We start from the raw sequence: 18,130 nt of genomic DNA, 5'->3' as shown, positions 1-18,130 counted from the left end.
TCATTTCTGTTGGTCACCTTTTTCAAGGTGGAGGTTGGCTTCCCCTGTGACTCCTGGTGTGTTGTGATATCCCCCCTGCTTGTAACAGACATCCCCTCCTCTCCAGGGGAACTCAGGTGAGCACTTTGTGATATCCCCCCTGCTTGTAAAAGACATCCCCTCCTCTCCTGGGGAACTCAGGTGAGCCCTTTGTGATACCCCCCCTGCTTCTAACAGACATCCCCTCCTCTCCAGGGGAACTCAGGTGAGCGCTTTGTGATGTCATTTCAGTTGGTCACCTGTTTCAAGGTTGAGATTGGCTTCCCCTGTGACTCCTGGTGTTTTGTAATATCCCCCCTGCTTGTAACAGACATCCCCTCCTCTCCAGGGGAACTCAGGTGAGCGCTTTGTGATATCCCCCCTGCTTGTAACAGACATCCCCTCCTCTCCTGGGGAACTCAGGTGAGCGCTTTGTGATACCCCCCCTGCTTCTAACAGATATCCCCTCCTCTCCAGGTGTACTCAGGTGAGCACTTTGTGATGTCATTTCAGTTGGTCACCTGTTTCAAGGTTGAGATTGGCTTCCCCTGTGACTCCTGGTTTGTTGTGATATCCACCCTGCTTGTAACAGACATCCCCTCCTCTCCAGGGGAACTCAGGTGAGCGCTTTGTGATGTCATTTCAGTTGGTCACCTGTTTCAAGGTTGAGGTTGGCTTCCCCTGTGATTCCTGGTGTGTTGTGATATCCCCCCTGCTTGTAACAGACATCCCCTCCTCTCCAGGGGAACTCAGGTGAGTGCTTTGTGATGTCATTTCAGTTGGTCACCTGTTTCAAGGTTGAGGTTGGCTTCCCCTGTGATTCCTGGTGTGTTGTGATATCCCCCCTGCTTGTAACAGACATCCCCTCCTCTCCGGGGGAACTCAGGTGAGCGCTTTGTGATACCCCCCCTGCTTGTAACAGACATCCCCTCCTCTCCAGGGGAACTCATGTGAGCGCTTTGTGATATCCCCCCTGCTTGTAACAGACATCCCCTCCTCTCCAGGGGAACTCATGTGAGCGCTTTGTGATACCCCCCCTGCTTGTAACAGACATCCCCTCCTCTCCTGGGGAACTCAGGTGAGCACTTTGTGATACCCCCCCTGCTTGTAACAGACATCCCCTCCTCTCCAGGGGAACTCAGGTGAGCGCTTTGTGATATCCCCCCTGCTTGTAAAAGACATCCACTCCTCTCCAGGGGAACTCAGGTGAGCGCTTTGTTATGTCATTTCACTTTGTCACCTGTTTCAAGGTGGAGGTTGGCTTCCCCTGTGACTCCTGGTGTGTTGTGATATCCCCCCTGCTTGTAACAGACATCCCTTCCTCTTCAGGTGTGCTCAGGTGAGCGCTTTGTGATGTCATTTCAGTTGGTCACCTGTTTCAAGGTTGAGATTGGCTTCCCCTGTGACTCCTGGTGTTTTGTGATATCCCCCCTGCTTGTAACAGACATCCCCTCCTCTCATGGGGAACTCAGGTGAGCGCTTTGTGATACCCCCCCTGCTTCTAACAGACATCCCCTCCTCTCCAGGAGAACTCAGTTGAGCGCTTTGTGATATCCCCCCTGCTTGTAACAGACATCCCCTCCTCTCTATGTGTACTCAGATGAGCGCTTTGTGATGTCATTTCAGTTGGTCACCTGTTTCAAGGTTGAGATTGGCTTCCCCTGTGACTCCTGGTTTGTTGTGATATCCCCCCTGCTTGTAACATACATCCCCTCCTCTCCAGGGGAACTCAGGTGAGCGCTTTGTGATATCGCTCCTGCCTGTAACAGACATTCCCTCCTCTCCTGGTGAACTCAGGTGAGCACTTTGTGATGTCATTTCTGTTGGTCACCTTTTTCAAGGTGGAGGTTGGCTTCCCCTGTGACTCCTGGTGTGTTGTGATATCCCCCCTGCTTGTAACAGACATCCCCTCCTCTCCAGGGGAACTCAGGTGAGCGCTTTGTGATATCCCCCCTGCTTGTAAAAGACATCCCCTCCTCTCCTGGGGAACTCAGGTGAGCCCTTTGTGATACCCCCCCTGCTTCTAACAGACATCCCCTCCTCTCCAGGGGAACTCAGGTGAGCGCTTTGTGATGTCATTTCAGTTGGTCACCTGTTTCAAGGTTGAGATTGGCTTCCCCTGTGACTCCTGGTGTTTTGTAATATCCCCCCTGCTTGTAACAGACATCCCCTCCTCTCCAGGGGAACTCAGGTGAGCGCTTTGTGATACCCCCCCTGCTTCTAACAGATATCCCCTCCTCTCCAGGTGTACTCAGGTGAGCACTTTGTGATGTCATTTCAGTTGGTCACCTGTTTCAAGGTTGAGATTGGCTTCCCCTGTGACTCCTGGTTTGTTGTGATATCCACCCTGCTTGTAACAGACATCCCCTCCTCTCCAGGGGAACTCAGGTGAGCGCTTTGTGATGTCATTTCAGTTGGTCACCTGTTTCAAGGTTGAGGTTGGCTTCCCCTGTGATTCCTGGTGTGTTGTGATATCCCCCCTGCTTGTAACAGACATCCCCTCCTCTCCAGGGGAACTCAGGTGAGTGCTTTGTGATGTCATTTCAGTTGGTCACCTGTTTCAAGGTTGAGGTTGGCTTCCCCTGTGATTCCTGGTGTGTTGTGATATCCCCCCTGCTTGTAACAGACATCCCCTCCTCTCCGGGGGAACTCAGGTGAGCGCTTTGTGATACCCCCCCTGCTTGTAACAGACATCCCCTCCTCTCCAGGGGAACTCATGTGAGCGCTTTGTGATATCCCCCCTGCTTGTAACAGACATCCTCTCCTCTCCAGGGGAACTCATGTGAGCGCTTTGTGATACCCCCCCTGCTTGTAACAGACATCCCCTCCTCTCCTGGGGAACTCAGGTGAGCACTTTGTGATACCCCCCCTGCTTGTAACAGACATCCCCTCCTCTCCAGTGGAACTCAGGTGAGCGCTTTGTGATATCCCCCCTGCTTGTAAAAGTCATCCACTCCTCTCCAGGGGAACTCAGGTGAGCGCTTTGTTATGTCATTTCACTTTGTCACCTGTTTCAAGGTGGAGGTTGGCTTCCCCTGTGACTCCTGGTGTGTTGTGATATCCCCCCTGCTTGTAACAGACATCCCTTCCTCTTCAGGTGTGCTCAGGTGAGCGCTTTGTGATGTCATTTCAGTTGGTCACCTGTTTCAAGGTTGAGATTGGCTTCCCCTGTGACTCCTGGTGTTTTGTGATATCCCCCCTGCTTGTAACAGACATCCCCTCCTCTCATGGGGAACTCAGGTGAGCGCTTTGTGATACCCCCCCTGCTTCTAACAGACATCCCCTCCTCTCCAGGAGAACTCAGTTGAGCGCTTTGTGATATCCCCCCTGCTTGTAACAGACATCCACTCCTCTCTATGTGTACTCAGATGAGCGCTTTGTGATGTCATTTCAGTTGGTCACCTGTTTCAAGGTTGAGATTGGCTTCCCCTGTGACTCCTGGTTTGTTGTGATATCCCCCCTGCTTGTAACATACATCCCCTCCTCTCCAGGGGAACTCAGGTGAGCGCTTTGTGATATCGCTCCTGCCTGTAACAGACATTCCCTCCTCTCCTGGTGAACTCAGGTGAGCACTTTGTGATGTCATTTCTGTTGGTCACCTTTTTCAAGGTGGAGGTTGGCTTCCCCTGTGACTCCTGGTGTGTTGTGATATCCCCCCTGCTTGTAACAGACATCCCCTCCTCTCCAGGGGAACTCAGGTGAGCGCTTTGTGATATCCCCCCTGCTTGTAAAAGACATCCCCTCCTCTCCTGGGGAACTCAGGTGAGCCCTTTGTGATACCCCCCCTGCTTCTAACAGACATCCCCTCCTCTCCAGGGGAACTCAGGTGAGCGCTTTGTGATGTCATTTCAGTTGGTCACCTGTTTCAAGGTTGAGATTGGCTTCCCCTGTTACTCCTGGTGTTTTGTAATATCCCCCCTGCTTGTAACAGACATCCCCTCCTCTCCAGGGGAACTCAGGTGAGCGCTTTGTGATATCCCCCCTGCTTGTAACAGACATCCCCTCCTCTCCTGGGGAACTCAGGTGAGCGCTTTGTGATACCCCCCCTGCTTCTAACAGATATCCCCTCCTCTCCAGGTGTACTCAGGTGAGCACTTTGTGATGTCATTTCAGTTGGTCACCTGTTTCAAGGTTGAGATTGGCTTCCCCTGTGACTCCTGGTTTGTTGTGATATCCACCCTGCTTGTAACAGACATCCCCTCCTCTCCAGGGGAACTCAGGTGAGCGCTTTGTGATGTCATTTCAGTTGGTCACCTGTTTCAAGGTTGAGGTTGGCTTCCCCTGTGATTCCTGGTGTGTTGTGATATCCCCCCTGCTTGTAACAGACATCCCCTCCTCTCCAGGGGAACTCAGGTGAGTGCTTTGTGATGTCATTTCAGTTGGTCACCTGTTTCAAGGTTGAGGTTGGCTTCCCCTGTGATTCCTGGTGTGTTGTGATATCCCCCCTGCTTGTAACAGACATCCCCTCCTCTCCGGGGGAACTCAGGTGAGCGCTTTGTGATATCCCCCCTGCTTGTAACAGACATCCCCTCCTCTCCAGGGGAACTCATGTGAGCGCTTTGTGATACCCCCCCTGCTTGTAACAGACATCCCCTCCTCTCCTGGGGAACTCAGGTGAGCACTTTGTGATACCCCCCCTGCTTGTAACAGACATCCCCTCCTCTCCAGGGGAACTCAGGTGAGCGCTTTGTGATATCCCCCCTGCTTGTAAAAGACATCCACTCCTCTCCAGGGGAACTCAGGTGAGCGCTTTGTTATGTCATTTCACTTTGTCACCTGTTTCAAGGTGGAGGTTGGCTTCCCCTGTGACTCCTGGTGTGTTGTGATATCCCCCCTGCTTGTAACAGACATCCCTTCCTCTTCAGGTGTGCTCAGGTGAGCGCTTTGTGATGTCATTTCAGTTGGTCACCTGTTTCAAGGTTGAGATTGGCTTCCCCTGTGACTCCTGGTGTTTTGTGATATCCCCCCTGCTTGTAACAGACATCTCCTCCTCTCCAGGGGAACTCAGGTTAGCGCTTTGTGATATCCCCCCTGCTTGTAACAGACATCCCCTCCTCTCATGGGGAACTCAGGTGAGCGCTTTGTGATACCCCCCCTGCTTCTAACAGACATCCCCTCCTCTCCAGGGGAACTCAGTTGAGCGCTTTGTGATATCCCCCCTGCTTGTAACAGACATCCCCTCCTCTCTATGTGTACTCAGATGAGCGCTTTGTGATGTCATTTCAGTTGGTCACCTGTTTCAAGGTTGAGATTGGCTTCCCCTGTGACTCCTGGTTTGTTGTGATATCCCCCCTGCTTGTAACATACATCCCCTCCTCTCCAGGGGAACTCAGGTGAGCGCTTTGTGATATCGCTCCTGCCTGTAACAGACATTCCCTCCTCTCCTGGTGAACTCAGGTGAGCACTTTGTGATGTCATTTCTGTTGGTCACCTTTTTCAAGGTGGAGGTTGGCTTCCCCTGTGACTCCTGGTGTGTTGTGATATCCCCCCTGCTTGTAACAGACATCCCCTCCTATCCAGGGGAACTCAGGTTAGCGCTTTGTGATATCCCCCCTGCTTGTAAAAGACATCCCCTCCTCTCCTGGGGAACTCAGGTGAGCCCTTTGTGATACCCCCCCTGCTTCTAAAAGACATCCCCTCCTCTCCAGGGGAACTCAGGTGAGCGCTTTGTGATGTCATTTCAGTTGGTCACCTGTTTCAAGGTTGAGATTGGCTTCCCCTGTGACTCCTGGTGTTTTGTAATATCCCCCCTGCTTGTAACAGACATCCCCTCCTCTCCAGGGGAACTCAGGTGAGCGCTTTGTGATATCCCCCCTGCTTGTAACAGACATCCCCTCCTCTCCTGGGGAACTCAGGTGAGCGCTTTGTGATACCCCCCCCTGCTTCTAACAGATATCCCCTCCTCTCCAGGTGTACTCAGGTGAGCACTTTGTGATGTCATTTCAGTTGGTCACCTGTTTCAAGGTTGAGATTGGCTTCCCCTGTGACTCCTGGTTTGTTGTGATATCCACCCTGCTTGTAACAGACATCCCCTCCTCTCCAGGGGAACTCAGGTGAGCGCTTTGTGATGTCATTTCAGTTGGTCACCTGTTTCAAGGTTGAGGTTGGCTTCCCCTGTGATTCCTGGTGTGTTGTGATATCCCCCCTGCTTGTAACAGACATCCCCTCCTCTCCAGGGGAACTCAGGTGAGTGCTTTGTGATGTCATTTCAGTTGGTCACCTGTTTCAAGGTTGAGGTTGGCTTCCCCTGTGATTCCTGGTGTGTTGTGATATCCCCCCTGCTTGTAACAGACATCCCCTCCTCTCCGGGGGAACTCAGGTGAGCGCTTTGTGATACCCCCCCTGCTTGTAACAGACATCCCCTCCTCTCCAGGGGAACTCATGTGAGCGCTTTGTGATATCCCCCCTGCTTGTAACAGACATCCCCTCCTCTCCAGGGGAACTCATGTGAGCGCTTTGTGATACCCCCCCTGCTTGTAACAGACATCCCCTCCTCTCCTGGGGAACTCAGGTGAGCACTTTGTGATACCCCCCCTGCTTGTAACAGACATCCCCTCCTCTCCAGGGGAACTCAGGTGAGCGCTTTGTGATATCCCCCCTGCTTGTAAAAGACATCCACTCCTCTCCAGGGGAACTCAGGTGAGCGCTTTGTTATGTCATTTCACTTTGTCACCTGTTTCAAGGTGGAGGTTGGCTTCCCCTGTGACTCCTGGTGTGTTGTGATATCCCCCCTGCTTGTAACAGACATCCCTTCCTCTTCAGGTGTGCTCAGGTGAGCGCTTTGTGATGTCATTTCAGTTGGTCACCTGTTTCAAGGTTGAGATTGGCTTCCCCTGTGACTCCTGGTGTTTTGTGATATCCCCCCTGCTTGTAACAGACATCCCCTCCTCTCATGGGAAACTCAGGTGAGCGCTTTGTGATACCCCCCCTGCTTCTAACAGACATCCCCTCCTCTCCAGGAGAACTCAGTTGAGCGCTTTGTGATATCCCCCCTGCTTGTAACAGACATCCCCTCCTCTCTATGTGTACTCAGATGAGCGCTTTGTGATGTCATTTCAGTTGGTCACCTGTTTCAAGGTTGAGATTGGCTTCCCCTGTGACTCCTGGTTTGTTGTGATATCCACCCTGCTTGTAACAGACATCCCCTCCTCTCCAGGGGAACTCAGGTGAGCGCTTTGTGATGTCATTTCAGTTGGTCACCTGTTTCAAGGTTGAGGTTGGCTTCCCCTGTGATTCCTGGTGTGTTGTGAAATCCCCCCTGCTTGTAACAGACATCCCCTCCTCTCCAGGGGAACTCAGGTGAGTGCTTTGTGATGTCATTTCAGTTGGTCACCTGTTTCAAGGTTGAGGTTGGCTTCCCCTGTGATTCCTGGTGTGTTGTGATATCCCCCCTGCTTGTAACAGACATCCCCTCCTCTCCTGGGGAACTCAGGTGAGCGCTTTGTGATACCCCCCCTGCTTGTAACAGACATCCCCTCCTCTCCAGGGGAACTCATGTGAGCGCTTTGTGATATCCCCCCTGCTTGTAACAGACATCCCCTCCTCTCCAGGGGAACTCATGTGAGCGCTTTGTGATACCCCCCCTGCTTGTAACAGACATCCCCTCCTCTCCAGGGGAGCTCAGGTGAGCGCTTTGTGATGTCATTTCTGTTGGTCACCTGTTTCAAGTTTGGTGTGTTGTGATATCCCCCCTGCTTGTAACAGACATCCCCTCCTCTCCTGGGGAACTCAGGTGAGCGCTTTGTGATACCCCCCCTGCTTGTAACAGACATCCCCTCCTCTCCAGGGGAAATCAGGTGAGCGCTTTGTGATGTCATTTCTGTTGGTCACCTGTTTCAAGGTTGAGATTGGCTTCCCCTGTGACTCCTGGTGTTTTGTGATATCCCCCCTGCTTGTAACAGACATCCCCTCCTCTCCAGGGGAACTCAGGTGAGCGCTTTGTGATATCGCTCCTGCCTGTAACAGACATTCCCTCCTCTCCTGGTGAACTCAGGTGAGCACTTTGTGATGTCATTTCTGTTGGTCACCTTTTTCAAGGTGGAGGTTGGCTTCCCCTGTGACTCCTGGTGTGTTGTGATATCCCCCCTGCTTGTAACAGACATCCCCTCCTCTCCAGGGGAACTCAGGTGAGCGCTTTGTGATATCCCCCCTGCTTGTAAAAGACATCCCCTCCTCTCCTGGGGAACTCAGGTGAGCCCTTTGTGATACCCCCCCTGCTTCTAACAGACATCCCCTCCTCTCCAGGGGAACTCAGGTGAGCGCTTTGTGATGTCATTTCAGTTGGTCACCTGTTTCAAGGTTGAGATTGGCTTCCCCTGTGACTCCTGGTGTTTTGTAATATCCCCCCTGCTTGTAACAGACATCCCCTCCTCTCCAGGGGAACTCAGGTGAGCGCTTTGTGATATCCCCCCTGCTTGTAACAGACATCCCCTCCTCTCCTGGGGAACTCAGGTGAGCGCTTTGTGATACCCCCCCTGCTTCTAACAGATATCCCCTCCTCTCCAGGTGTACTCAGGTGAGCACTTTGTGATGTCATTTCAGTTGGTCACCTGTTTCAAGGTTGAGATTGGCTTCCCCTGTGACTCCTGGTTTGTTGTGATATCCACCCTGCTTGTAACAGACATCCCCTCCTCTCCAGGGGAACTCAGGTGAGCGCTTTGTGATGTCATTTCAGTTGGTCACCTGTTTCAAGGTTGAGGTTGGCTTCCCCTGTGATTCCTGGTGTGTTGTGATATCCCCCCTGCTTGTAACAGACATCCCCTCCTCTCCAGGGGAACTCAGGTGAGTGCTTTGTGATGTCATTTCAGTTGGTCACCTGTTTCAAGGTTGAGGTTGGCTTCCCCTGTGATTCCTGGTGTGTTGTGATATCCCCCCTGCTTGTAACAGACATCCCCTCCTCTCCGGGGGAACTCAGGTGAGCGCTTTGTGATACCCCCCCTGCTTGTAACAGACATCCCCTCCTCTCCAGGGGAACTCATGTGAGCGCTTTGTGATATCCCCCCTGCTTGTAACAGACATCCCCTCCTCTCCAGGGGAACTCATGTGAGCGCTTTGTGATACCCCCCCTGCTTGTAACAGACATCCCCTCCTCTCCTGGGGAACTCAGGTGAGCACTTTGTGATACCCCCCCTGCTTGTAACAGACATCCCCTCCTCTCCAGTGGAACTCAGGTGAGCGCTTTGTGATATCCCCCCTGCTTGTAAAAGTCATCCACTCCTCTCCAGGGGAACTCAGGTGAGCGCTTTGTTATGTCATTTCACTTTGTCACCTGTTTCAAGGTGGAGGTTGGCTTCCCCTGTGACTCCTGGTGTGTTGTGATATCCCCCCTGCTTGTAACAGACATCCCTTCCTCTTCAGGTGTGCTCAGGTGAGCGCTTTGTGATGTCATTTCAGTTGGTCACCTGTTTCAAGGTTGAGATTGGCTTCCCCTGTGACTCCTGGTGTTTTGTGATATCCCCCCTGCTTGTAACAGACATCCCCTCCTCTCATGGGGAACTCAGGTGAGCGCTTTGTGATACCCCCCCTGCTTCTAACAGACATCCCCTCCTCTCCAGGAGAACTCAGTTGAGCGCTTTGTGATATCCCCCCTGCTTGTAACAGACATCCCCTCCTCTCTATGTGTACTCAGATGAGCGCTTTGTGATGTCATTTCAGTTGGTCACCTGTTTCAAGGTTGAGATTGGCTTCCCCTGTGACTCCTGGTTTGTTGTGATATCCCCCCTGCTTGTAACATACATCCCCTCCTCTCCAGGGGAACTCAGGTGAGCGCTTTGTGATATCGCTCCTGCCTGTAACAGACATTCCCTCCTCTCCTGGTGAACTCAGGTGAGCACTTTGTGATGTCATTTCTGTTGGTCACCTTTTTCAAGGTGGAGGTTGGCTTCCCCTGTGACTCCTGGTGTGTTGTGATATCCCCCCTGCTTGTAACAGACATCCCCTCCTCTCCAGGGGAACTCAGGTGAGCGCTTTGTGATATCCCCCCTGCTTGTAAAAGACATCCCCTCCTCTCCTGGGGAACTCAGGTGAGCCCTTTGTGATACCCCCCCTGCTTCTAACAGACATCCCCTCCTCTCCAGGGGAACTCAGGTGAGCGCTTTGTGATGTCATTTCAGTTGGTCACCTGTTTCAAGGTTGAGATTGGCTTCCCCTGTTACTCCTGGTGTTTTGTAATATCCCCCCTGCTTGTAACAGACATCCCCTCCTCTCCAGGGGAACTCAGGTGAGCGCTTTGTGATATCCCCCCTGCTTGTAACAGACATCCCCTCCTCTCCTGGGGAACTCAGGTGAGCGCTTTGTGATACCCCCCCTGCTTCTAACAGATATCCCCTCCTCTCCAGGTGTACTCAGGTGAGCACTTTGTGATGTCATTTCAGTTGGTCACCTGTTTCAAGGTTGAGATTGGCTTCCCCTGTGACTCCTGGTTTGTTGTGATATCCACCCTGCTTGTAACAGACATCCCCTCCTCTCCAGGGGAACTCAGGTGAGCGCTTTGTGATGTCATTTCAGTTGGTCACCTGTTTCAAGGTTGAGGTTGGCTTCCCCTGTGATTCCTGGTGTGTTGTGATATCCCCCCTGCTTGTAACAGACATCCCCTCCTCTCCAGGGGAACTCAGGTGAGTGCTTTGTGATGTCATTTCAGTTGGTCACCTGTTTCAAGGTTGAGGTTGGCTTCCCCTGTGATTCCTGGTGTGTTGTGATATCCCCCCTGCTTGTAACAGACATCCCCTCCTCTCCGGGGGAACTCAGGTGAGCGCTTTGTGATATCCCCCCTGCTTGTAACAGACATCCCCTCCTCTCCAGGGGAACTCATGTGAGCGCTTTGTGATACCCCCCCTGCTTGTAACAGACATCCCCTCCTCTCCTGGGGAACTCAGGTGAGCACTTTGTGATACCCCCCCTGCTTGTAACAGACATCCCCTCCTCTCCAGGGGAACTCAGGTGAGCGCTTTGTGATATCCCCCCTGCTTGTAAAAGACATCCACTCCTCTCCAGGGGAACTCAGGTGAGCGCTTTGTTATGTCATTTCACTTTGTCACCTGTTTCAAGGTGGAGGTTGGCTTCCCCTGTGACTCCTGGTGTGTTGTGATATCCCCCCTGCTTGTAACAGACATCCCTTCCTCTTCAGGTGTGCTCAGGTGAGCGCTTTGTGATGTCATTTCAGTTGGTCACCTGTTTCAAGGTTGAGATTGGCTTCCCCTGTGACTCCTGGTGTTTTGTGATATCCCCCCTGCTTGTAACAGACATCTCCTCCTCTCCAGGGGAACTCAGGTTAGCGCTTTGTGATATCCCCCCTGCTTGTAACAGACATCCCCTCCTCTCATGGGGAACTCAGGTGAGCGCTTTGTGATACCCCCCCTGCTTCTAACAGACATCCCCTCCTCTCCAGGGGAACTCAGTTGAGCGCTTTGTGATATCCCCCCTGCTTGTAACAGACATCCCCTCCTCTCTATGTGTACTCAGATGAGCGCTTTGTGATGTCATTTCAGTTGGTCACCTGTTTCAAGGTTGAGATTGGCTTCCCCTGTGACTCCTGGTTTGTTGTGATATCCCCCCTGCTTGTAACATACATCCCCTCCTCTCCAGGGGAACTCAGGTGAGCGCTTTGTGATATCGCTCCTGCCTGTAACAGACATTCCCTCCTCTCCTGGTGAACTCAGGTGAGCACTTTGTGATGTCATTTCTGTTGGTCACCTTTTTCAAGGTGGAGGTTGGCTTCCCCTGTGACTCCTGGTGTGTTGTGATATCCCCCCTGCTTGTAACAGACATCCCCTCCTATCCAGGGGAACTCAGGTTAGCGCTTTGTGATATCCCCCCTGCTTGTAAAAGACATCCCCTCCTCTCCTGGGGAACTCAGGTGAGCCCTTTGTGATACCCCCCCTGCTTCTAAAAGACATCCCCTCCTCTCCAGGGGAACTCAGGTGAGCGCTTTGTGATGTCATTTCAGTTGGTCACCTGTTTCAAGGTTGAGATTGGCTTCCCCTGTGACTCCTGGTGTTTTGTAATATCCCCCCTGCTTGTAACAGACATCCCCTCCTCTCCAGGGGAACTCAGGTGAGCGCTTTGTGATATCCCCCCTGCTTGTAACAGACATCCCCTCCTCTCCTGGGGAACTCAGGTGAGCGCTTTGTGATACCCCCCCTGCTTCTAACAGATATCCCCTCCTCTCCAGGTGTACTCAGGTGAGCACTTTGTGATGTCATTTCAGTTGGTCACCTGTTTCAAGGTTGAGATTGGCTTCCCCTGTGACTCCTGGTTTGTTGTGATATCCACCCTGCTTGTAACAGACATCCCCTCCTCTCCAGGGGAACTCAGGTGAGCGCTTTGTGATGTCATTTCAGTTGGTCACCTGTTTCAAGGTTGAGGTTGGCTTCCCCTGTGATTCCTGGTGTGTTGTGATATCCCCCCTGCTTGTAACAGACATCCCCTCCTCTCCAGGGGAACTCAGGTGAGTGCTTTGTGATGTCATTTCAGTTGGTCACCTGTTTCAAGGTTGAGGTTGGCTTCCCCTGTGATTCCTGGTGTGTTGTGATATCCCCCCTGCTTGTAACAGACATCCCCTCCTCTCCGGGGGAACTCAGGTGAGCGCTTTGTGATACCCCCCCTGCTTGTAACAGACATCCCCTCCTCTCCAGGGGAACTCATGTGAGCGCTTTGTGATATCCCCCCTGCTTGTAACAGACATCCCCTCCTCTCCAGGGGAACTCATGTGAGCGCTTTGTGATACCCCCCCTGCTTGTAACAGACATCCCCTCCTCTCCTGGGGAACTCAGGTGAGCACTTTGTGATACCCCCCCTGCTTGTAACAGACATCCCCTCCTCTCCAGGGGAACTCAGGTGAGCGCTTTGTGATATCCCCCCTGCTTGTAAAAGACATCCACTCCTCTCCAGGGGAACTCAGGTGAGCGCTTTGTTATGTCATTTCACTTTGTCACCTGTTTCAAGGTGGAGGTTGGCTTCCCCTGTGACTCCTGGTGTGTTGTGATATCCCCCCTGCTTGTAACAGACATCCCTTCCTCTTCAGGTGTGCTCAGGTGAGCGCTTTGTGATGTCATTTCAGTTGGTCACCTGTTTCAAGGTTGAGATTGGCTTCCCCTGTGACTCCTGGTGTTTTGTGATATCCCCCCTGCTTGTAACAGACATCCCCTCCTCTCATGGGAAACTCAGGTGAGCGCTTTGTGATACCCCCCCTGCTTCTAACAGACATCCCCTCCTCTCCAGGAGAACTCAGTTGAGCGCTTTGTGATATCCCCCCTGCTTGTAACAGACATCCCCTCCTCTCTATGTGTACTCAGATGAGCGCTTTGTGATGTCATTTCAGTTGGTCACCTGTTTCAAGGTTGAGATTGGCTTCCCCTGTGACTCCTGGTTTGTTGTGATATCCCCCCTGCTTGTAACATACATCCCCTCCTCTCCAGGGGAACTCAGGTGAGCGCTTTGTGATATCGCTCCTGCCTGTAACAGACATTCCCTCCTCTCCTGGTGAACTCAGGTGAGCACTTTGTGATGTCATTTCTGTTGGTCACCTTTTTCAAGGTGGAGGTTGGCTTCCCCTGTGACTCCTGGTGTGTTGTGATATCCCCCCTGCTTGTAACAGACATCCCCTCCTCTCCAGGGGAACTCAGGTGAGCGCTTTGTGATATCCCCCCTGCTTGTAAAAGACATCCCCTCCTCTCCTGGGGAACTCAGGTGAGCCCTTTGTGATACCCCCCCTGCTTCTAACAGACATCCCCTCCTCTCCAGGGGAACTCAGGTGATCGCTTTGTGATGTCATTTCAGTTGGTCACCTGTTTCAAGGTTGAGATTGGCTTCCCCTGTGACTCCTGGTGTTTTGTAATATCCCCCCTGCTTGTAACAGACATCCCCTCCTCTCCAGGGGAACTCAGGTGAGCGCTTTGTGATATCCCCCCTGCTTGTAACAGACATCCCCTCCTCTCCTGGGGAACTCAGGTGAGCGCTTTGTGATACCCCCCCCTGCTTCTAACAGATATCCCCTCCTCTCCAGGTGTACTCAGGTGAGCACTTTGTGATGTCATTTCAGTTGGTCACCTGTTTCAAGGTTGAGATTGGCTTCCCCTGTGACTCCTGGTTTGTTGTGATATCCACCCTGCTTGTAACAGACATCCCCTCCTCTCCAGGGGAACTCAGGTGAGCGCTTTGTGATGTCATTTCAGTTGGTCACCTGTTTAAAGGTTGAGGTTGGCTTCCCCTGTGATTCCTGGTGTGTTGTGATATCCCCCCTGCTTGTAACAGACATCCCCTCCTCTCCAGGGGAACTCAGGTGAGTGCTTTGTGATGTCATTTCAGTTGGTCACCTGTTTCAAGGTTGAGGTTGGCTTCCCCTGTGATTCCTGGTGTGTTGTGATATCCCCCCTGCTTGTAACAGACATCCCCTCCTCTCCGGGGGAACTCAGGTGAGCGCTTTGTGATACCCCCCCTGCTTGTAACAGACATCCCCTCCTCTCCAGGGGAACTCATGTGAGCGCTTTGTGATATCCCCCCTGCTTGTAACAGACATCCCCTCCTCTCCAGGGGAACTCATGTGAGCGCTTTGTGATACCCCCCCTGCTTGTAACAGACATCCCCTCCTCTCCTGGGGAACTCAGGTGAGCACTTTGTGATACCCCCCCTGCTTGTAACAGACATCCCCTCCTCTCCAGGGGAACTCAGGTGAGCGCTTTGTGATATCCCCCCTGCTTGTAAAAGACATCCACTCCTCTCCAGGGGAACTCAGGTGAGCGCTTTGTTATGTCATTTCACTTTGTCACCTGTTTCAAGGTGGAGGTTGGCTTCCCCTGTGACTCCTGGTGTGTTGTGATATCCCCCCTGCTTGTAACAGACATCCCTTCCTCTTCAGGTGTGCTCAGGTGAGCGCTTTGTGATGTCATTTCAGTTGGTCACCTGTTTCAAGGTTGAGATTGGCTTCCCCTGTGACTCCTGGTGTTTTGTGATATCCCCCCTGCTTGTAACAGACATCTCCTCCTCTCCAGGGGAACTCAGGTTAGCGCTTTGTGATATCCCCCCTGCTTGTAACAGACATCCCCTCCTCTCATGGGGAACTCAGGTGAGCGCTTTGTGATACCCCCCCTGCTTCTAACAGACATCCCCTCCTCTCCAGGGGAACTCAGTTGAGCGCTTTGTGATATCCCCCCTGCTTGTAACAGACATCCCCTCCTCTCTATGTGTACTCAGATGAGCGCTTTGTGATGTCATTTCAGTTGGTCACCTGTTTCAAGGTTGAGATTGGCTTCCCCTGTGACTCCTGGTTTGTTGTGATATCCCCCCTGCTTGTAACATACATCCCCTCCTCTCCAGGGGAACTCAGGTGAGCGCTTTGTGATATCGCTCCTGCCTGTAACAGACATTCCCTCCTCTCCTGGTGAACTCAGGTGAGCACTTTGTGATGTCATTTCTGTTGGTCACCTTTTTCAAGGTGGAGGTTGGCTTCCCCTGTGACTCCTGGTGTGTTGTGATATCCCCCCTGCTTGTAACAGACATCCCCTCCTATCCAGGGGAACTCAGGTTAGCGCTTTGTGATATCCCCCCTGCTTGTAAAAGACATCCCCTCCTCTCCTGGGGAACTCAGGTGAGCCCTTTGTGATACCCCCCCTGCTTCTAACAGACATCCCCTCCTCTCCAGGGGAACTCAGGTGAGCCCTTTGTGATGTCATTTCAGTTGGTCACCTGTTTCAAGGTTGAGATTGGCTTCCCCTGTGACTCCTGGTGTTTTGTAATATCCCCCCTGCTTGTAACAGACATCCCCTCCTCTCCAGGGGAACTCAGGTGAGCGCTTTGTGATATCCCCCCTGCTTGTAACAGACATCCCCTCCTCTCCTGGGGAACTCAGGTGAGCGCTTTGTGATACCCCCCCTGCTTCTAACAGATATCCCCTCCTCTCCAGGTGTACTCAGGTGAGCACTTTGTGATGTCATTTCAGTTGGTCACCTGTTTCAAGGTTGAGATTGGCTTCCCCTGTGACTCCTGGTTTGTTGTGATATCCACCCTGCTTGTAACAGACATCCCCTCCTCTCCAGGGGAACTCAGGTGAGCGCTTTGTGATGTCATTTCAGTTGGTCACCTGTTTCAAGGTTGAGGTTGGCTTCCCCTGTGATTCCTGGTGTGTTGTGATATCCCCCCTGCTTGTAACAGACATCCCCTCCTCTCCAGGGGAACTCAGGTGAGTGCTTTGTGATGTCATTTCAGTTGGTCACCTGTTTCAAGGTTGAGGTTGGCTTCCCCTGTGATTCCTGGTGTGTTGTGATATCCCCCCTGCTTGTAACAGACATCCCCTCCTCTCCTGGGGAACTCAGGTGAGCGCTTTGTGATACCCCCCCTGCTTGTAACAGACATCCCCTCCTCTCCAGGGGAACTCATGTGAGCGCTTTGTGATATCCCCCCTGCTTGTAACAGACATCCCCTCCTCTCCAGGGGAACTCATGTGAGCGCTTTGTGATACCCCCCCTGCTTGTAACAGACATCCCCTCCTCTCCAGGGGAGCTCAGGTGAGCGCTTTGTGATGTCATTTCTGTTGGTCACCTGTTTCAAGTTTGGTGTGTTGTGATATCCCCCCTGCTTGTAACAGACATCCCCTCCTCTCCTGGGGAACTCAGGTGAGCGCTTTGTGATACCCCCCCTGCTTGTAACAGACATCCCCTCCTCTCCAGGGGAAATCAGGTGAGCGCTTTGTGATGTCATTTCTGTTGGTCACCTGTTTCAAGGTTGAGATTGGCTTCCCCTGTGACTCCTGGTGTTTTGTGATATCCCCCCTGCTTGTAACAGACATCCCCTCCTCTCCAGGGGAACTCAGGTGAGCGCTTTGTGATACCCCCCCTGCTTGTAACAGACATCCCCTCCTCTCCAGGGGAACTCAGGTGAGCGCTTTGTGATGTCATTTCTGTTGGTCACCTGTTTCAAGGTTGAGATTGGCTTCCCCTGTGACTCCTGGTGTTTTGTGATATCCCCCCTGCTTGTAACAGACATCCCCTCCTCTCCAGGGGAACTCAGGTGAGCGCTTTGTGATATACCCCCTGCTTGTAACAGACATCCCCTCCTCTCCTGGGGAACTCAGGTGAGCGCTTTGTGATAACCCCACTGCTTGTAACAGACATCCCCTCCTCTCCAGGGGAACTCAGGTGAGCGCTTTGTGATGTCATTTCAGTTGGTCACCTGTTCTCCAGGGGAACTCAGGTGAGTGCTTTGTGATGTCATTTCAGTTGGTCACCTGTTTCAAGGTTGAGATTGGCTTCCCCTGTGACTCCTGGTTTGTTGTGATATCCCCCCCTGCTTGTAACAGACATCCCCTCCTCTCCAGGGGAACTCATGTGAGCGCTTTGTGATATCCCCCCTGCTTGTAACAGACATCCCCTCCTCTCCAGGGGAACTCATGTGAGCGCTTTGTGATACCCCCCCTGCTTGTAACAGACATCCCCTCCTCTCCTGGGGAACTCAGGTGAGCGCTTTGTGATACCCCCCCCTGCTTGTAACAGACATCCCCTCCTCTCCAGGGGAACTCAGGTGAGCGCTTTGTGATGTCATTTCTGTTGGTCACCTGTTTCAAGGTTGAGATTGGCTTCCCCTGTGACTCCTGGTGTTTTGTGATATCCCCCCTGCTTGTAACAGAAATCCCCTCCTCTCCAGGGGAACTCAGGTGAGCGCTTTGTGATACCCCCCCTGCTTGTAACAGACATCCCCTCCTCTCCAGGCGAACTCAGGTGAGCGCTTTGTGATGTCATTTCTGTTGGTCACCTGTTTCAAGGTTGAGATTGGCTTCTCCTGTGACTCCTGGTGTTTTGTGATATCCCCCCTGCTTGTAAAAGACATCCCCTCCTCTCCAGGGGAACTCAGGTGAGCGCTTTGTGATACCCCCACTGCTTGTAACAGACATCCCCTCCTCTCCTGGGGAACTCAGGTGAGCGCTTTGTGATATCCCCCCTGCTTGTAACAGACAACCCCTCCTCTCCAGGGGAACTCAGGTGAGCGCTTTGTGATATCCCCCCTGCTTGTAACAGACATCCCCTCCTCTCCAGGGGAACTCAGGTGAGCGCTTTGTGATATCCCCCCTGCTTGTAACAGACAACCCCTCCTCTCCTGGGGAACTCAGGTGAGCGCTTTGTGA

This window comes from Paroedura picta, chromosome 10 (assembly GCF_049243985.1).
Source record: "Paroedura picta isolate Pp20150507F chromosome 10, Ppicta_v3.0, whole genome shotgun sequence".
Taxonomy (NCBI): Eukaryota; Metazoa; Chordata; class Lepidosauria; order Squamata; family Gekkonidae; genus Paroedura; species Paroedura picta.
This window is presented reverse-complemented; position numbering follows the sequence as displayed.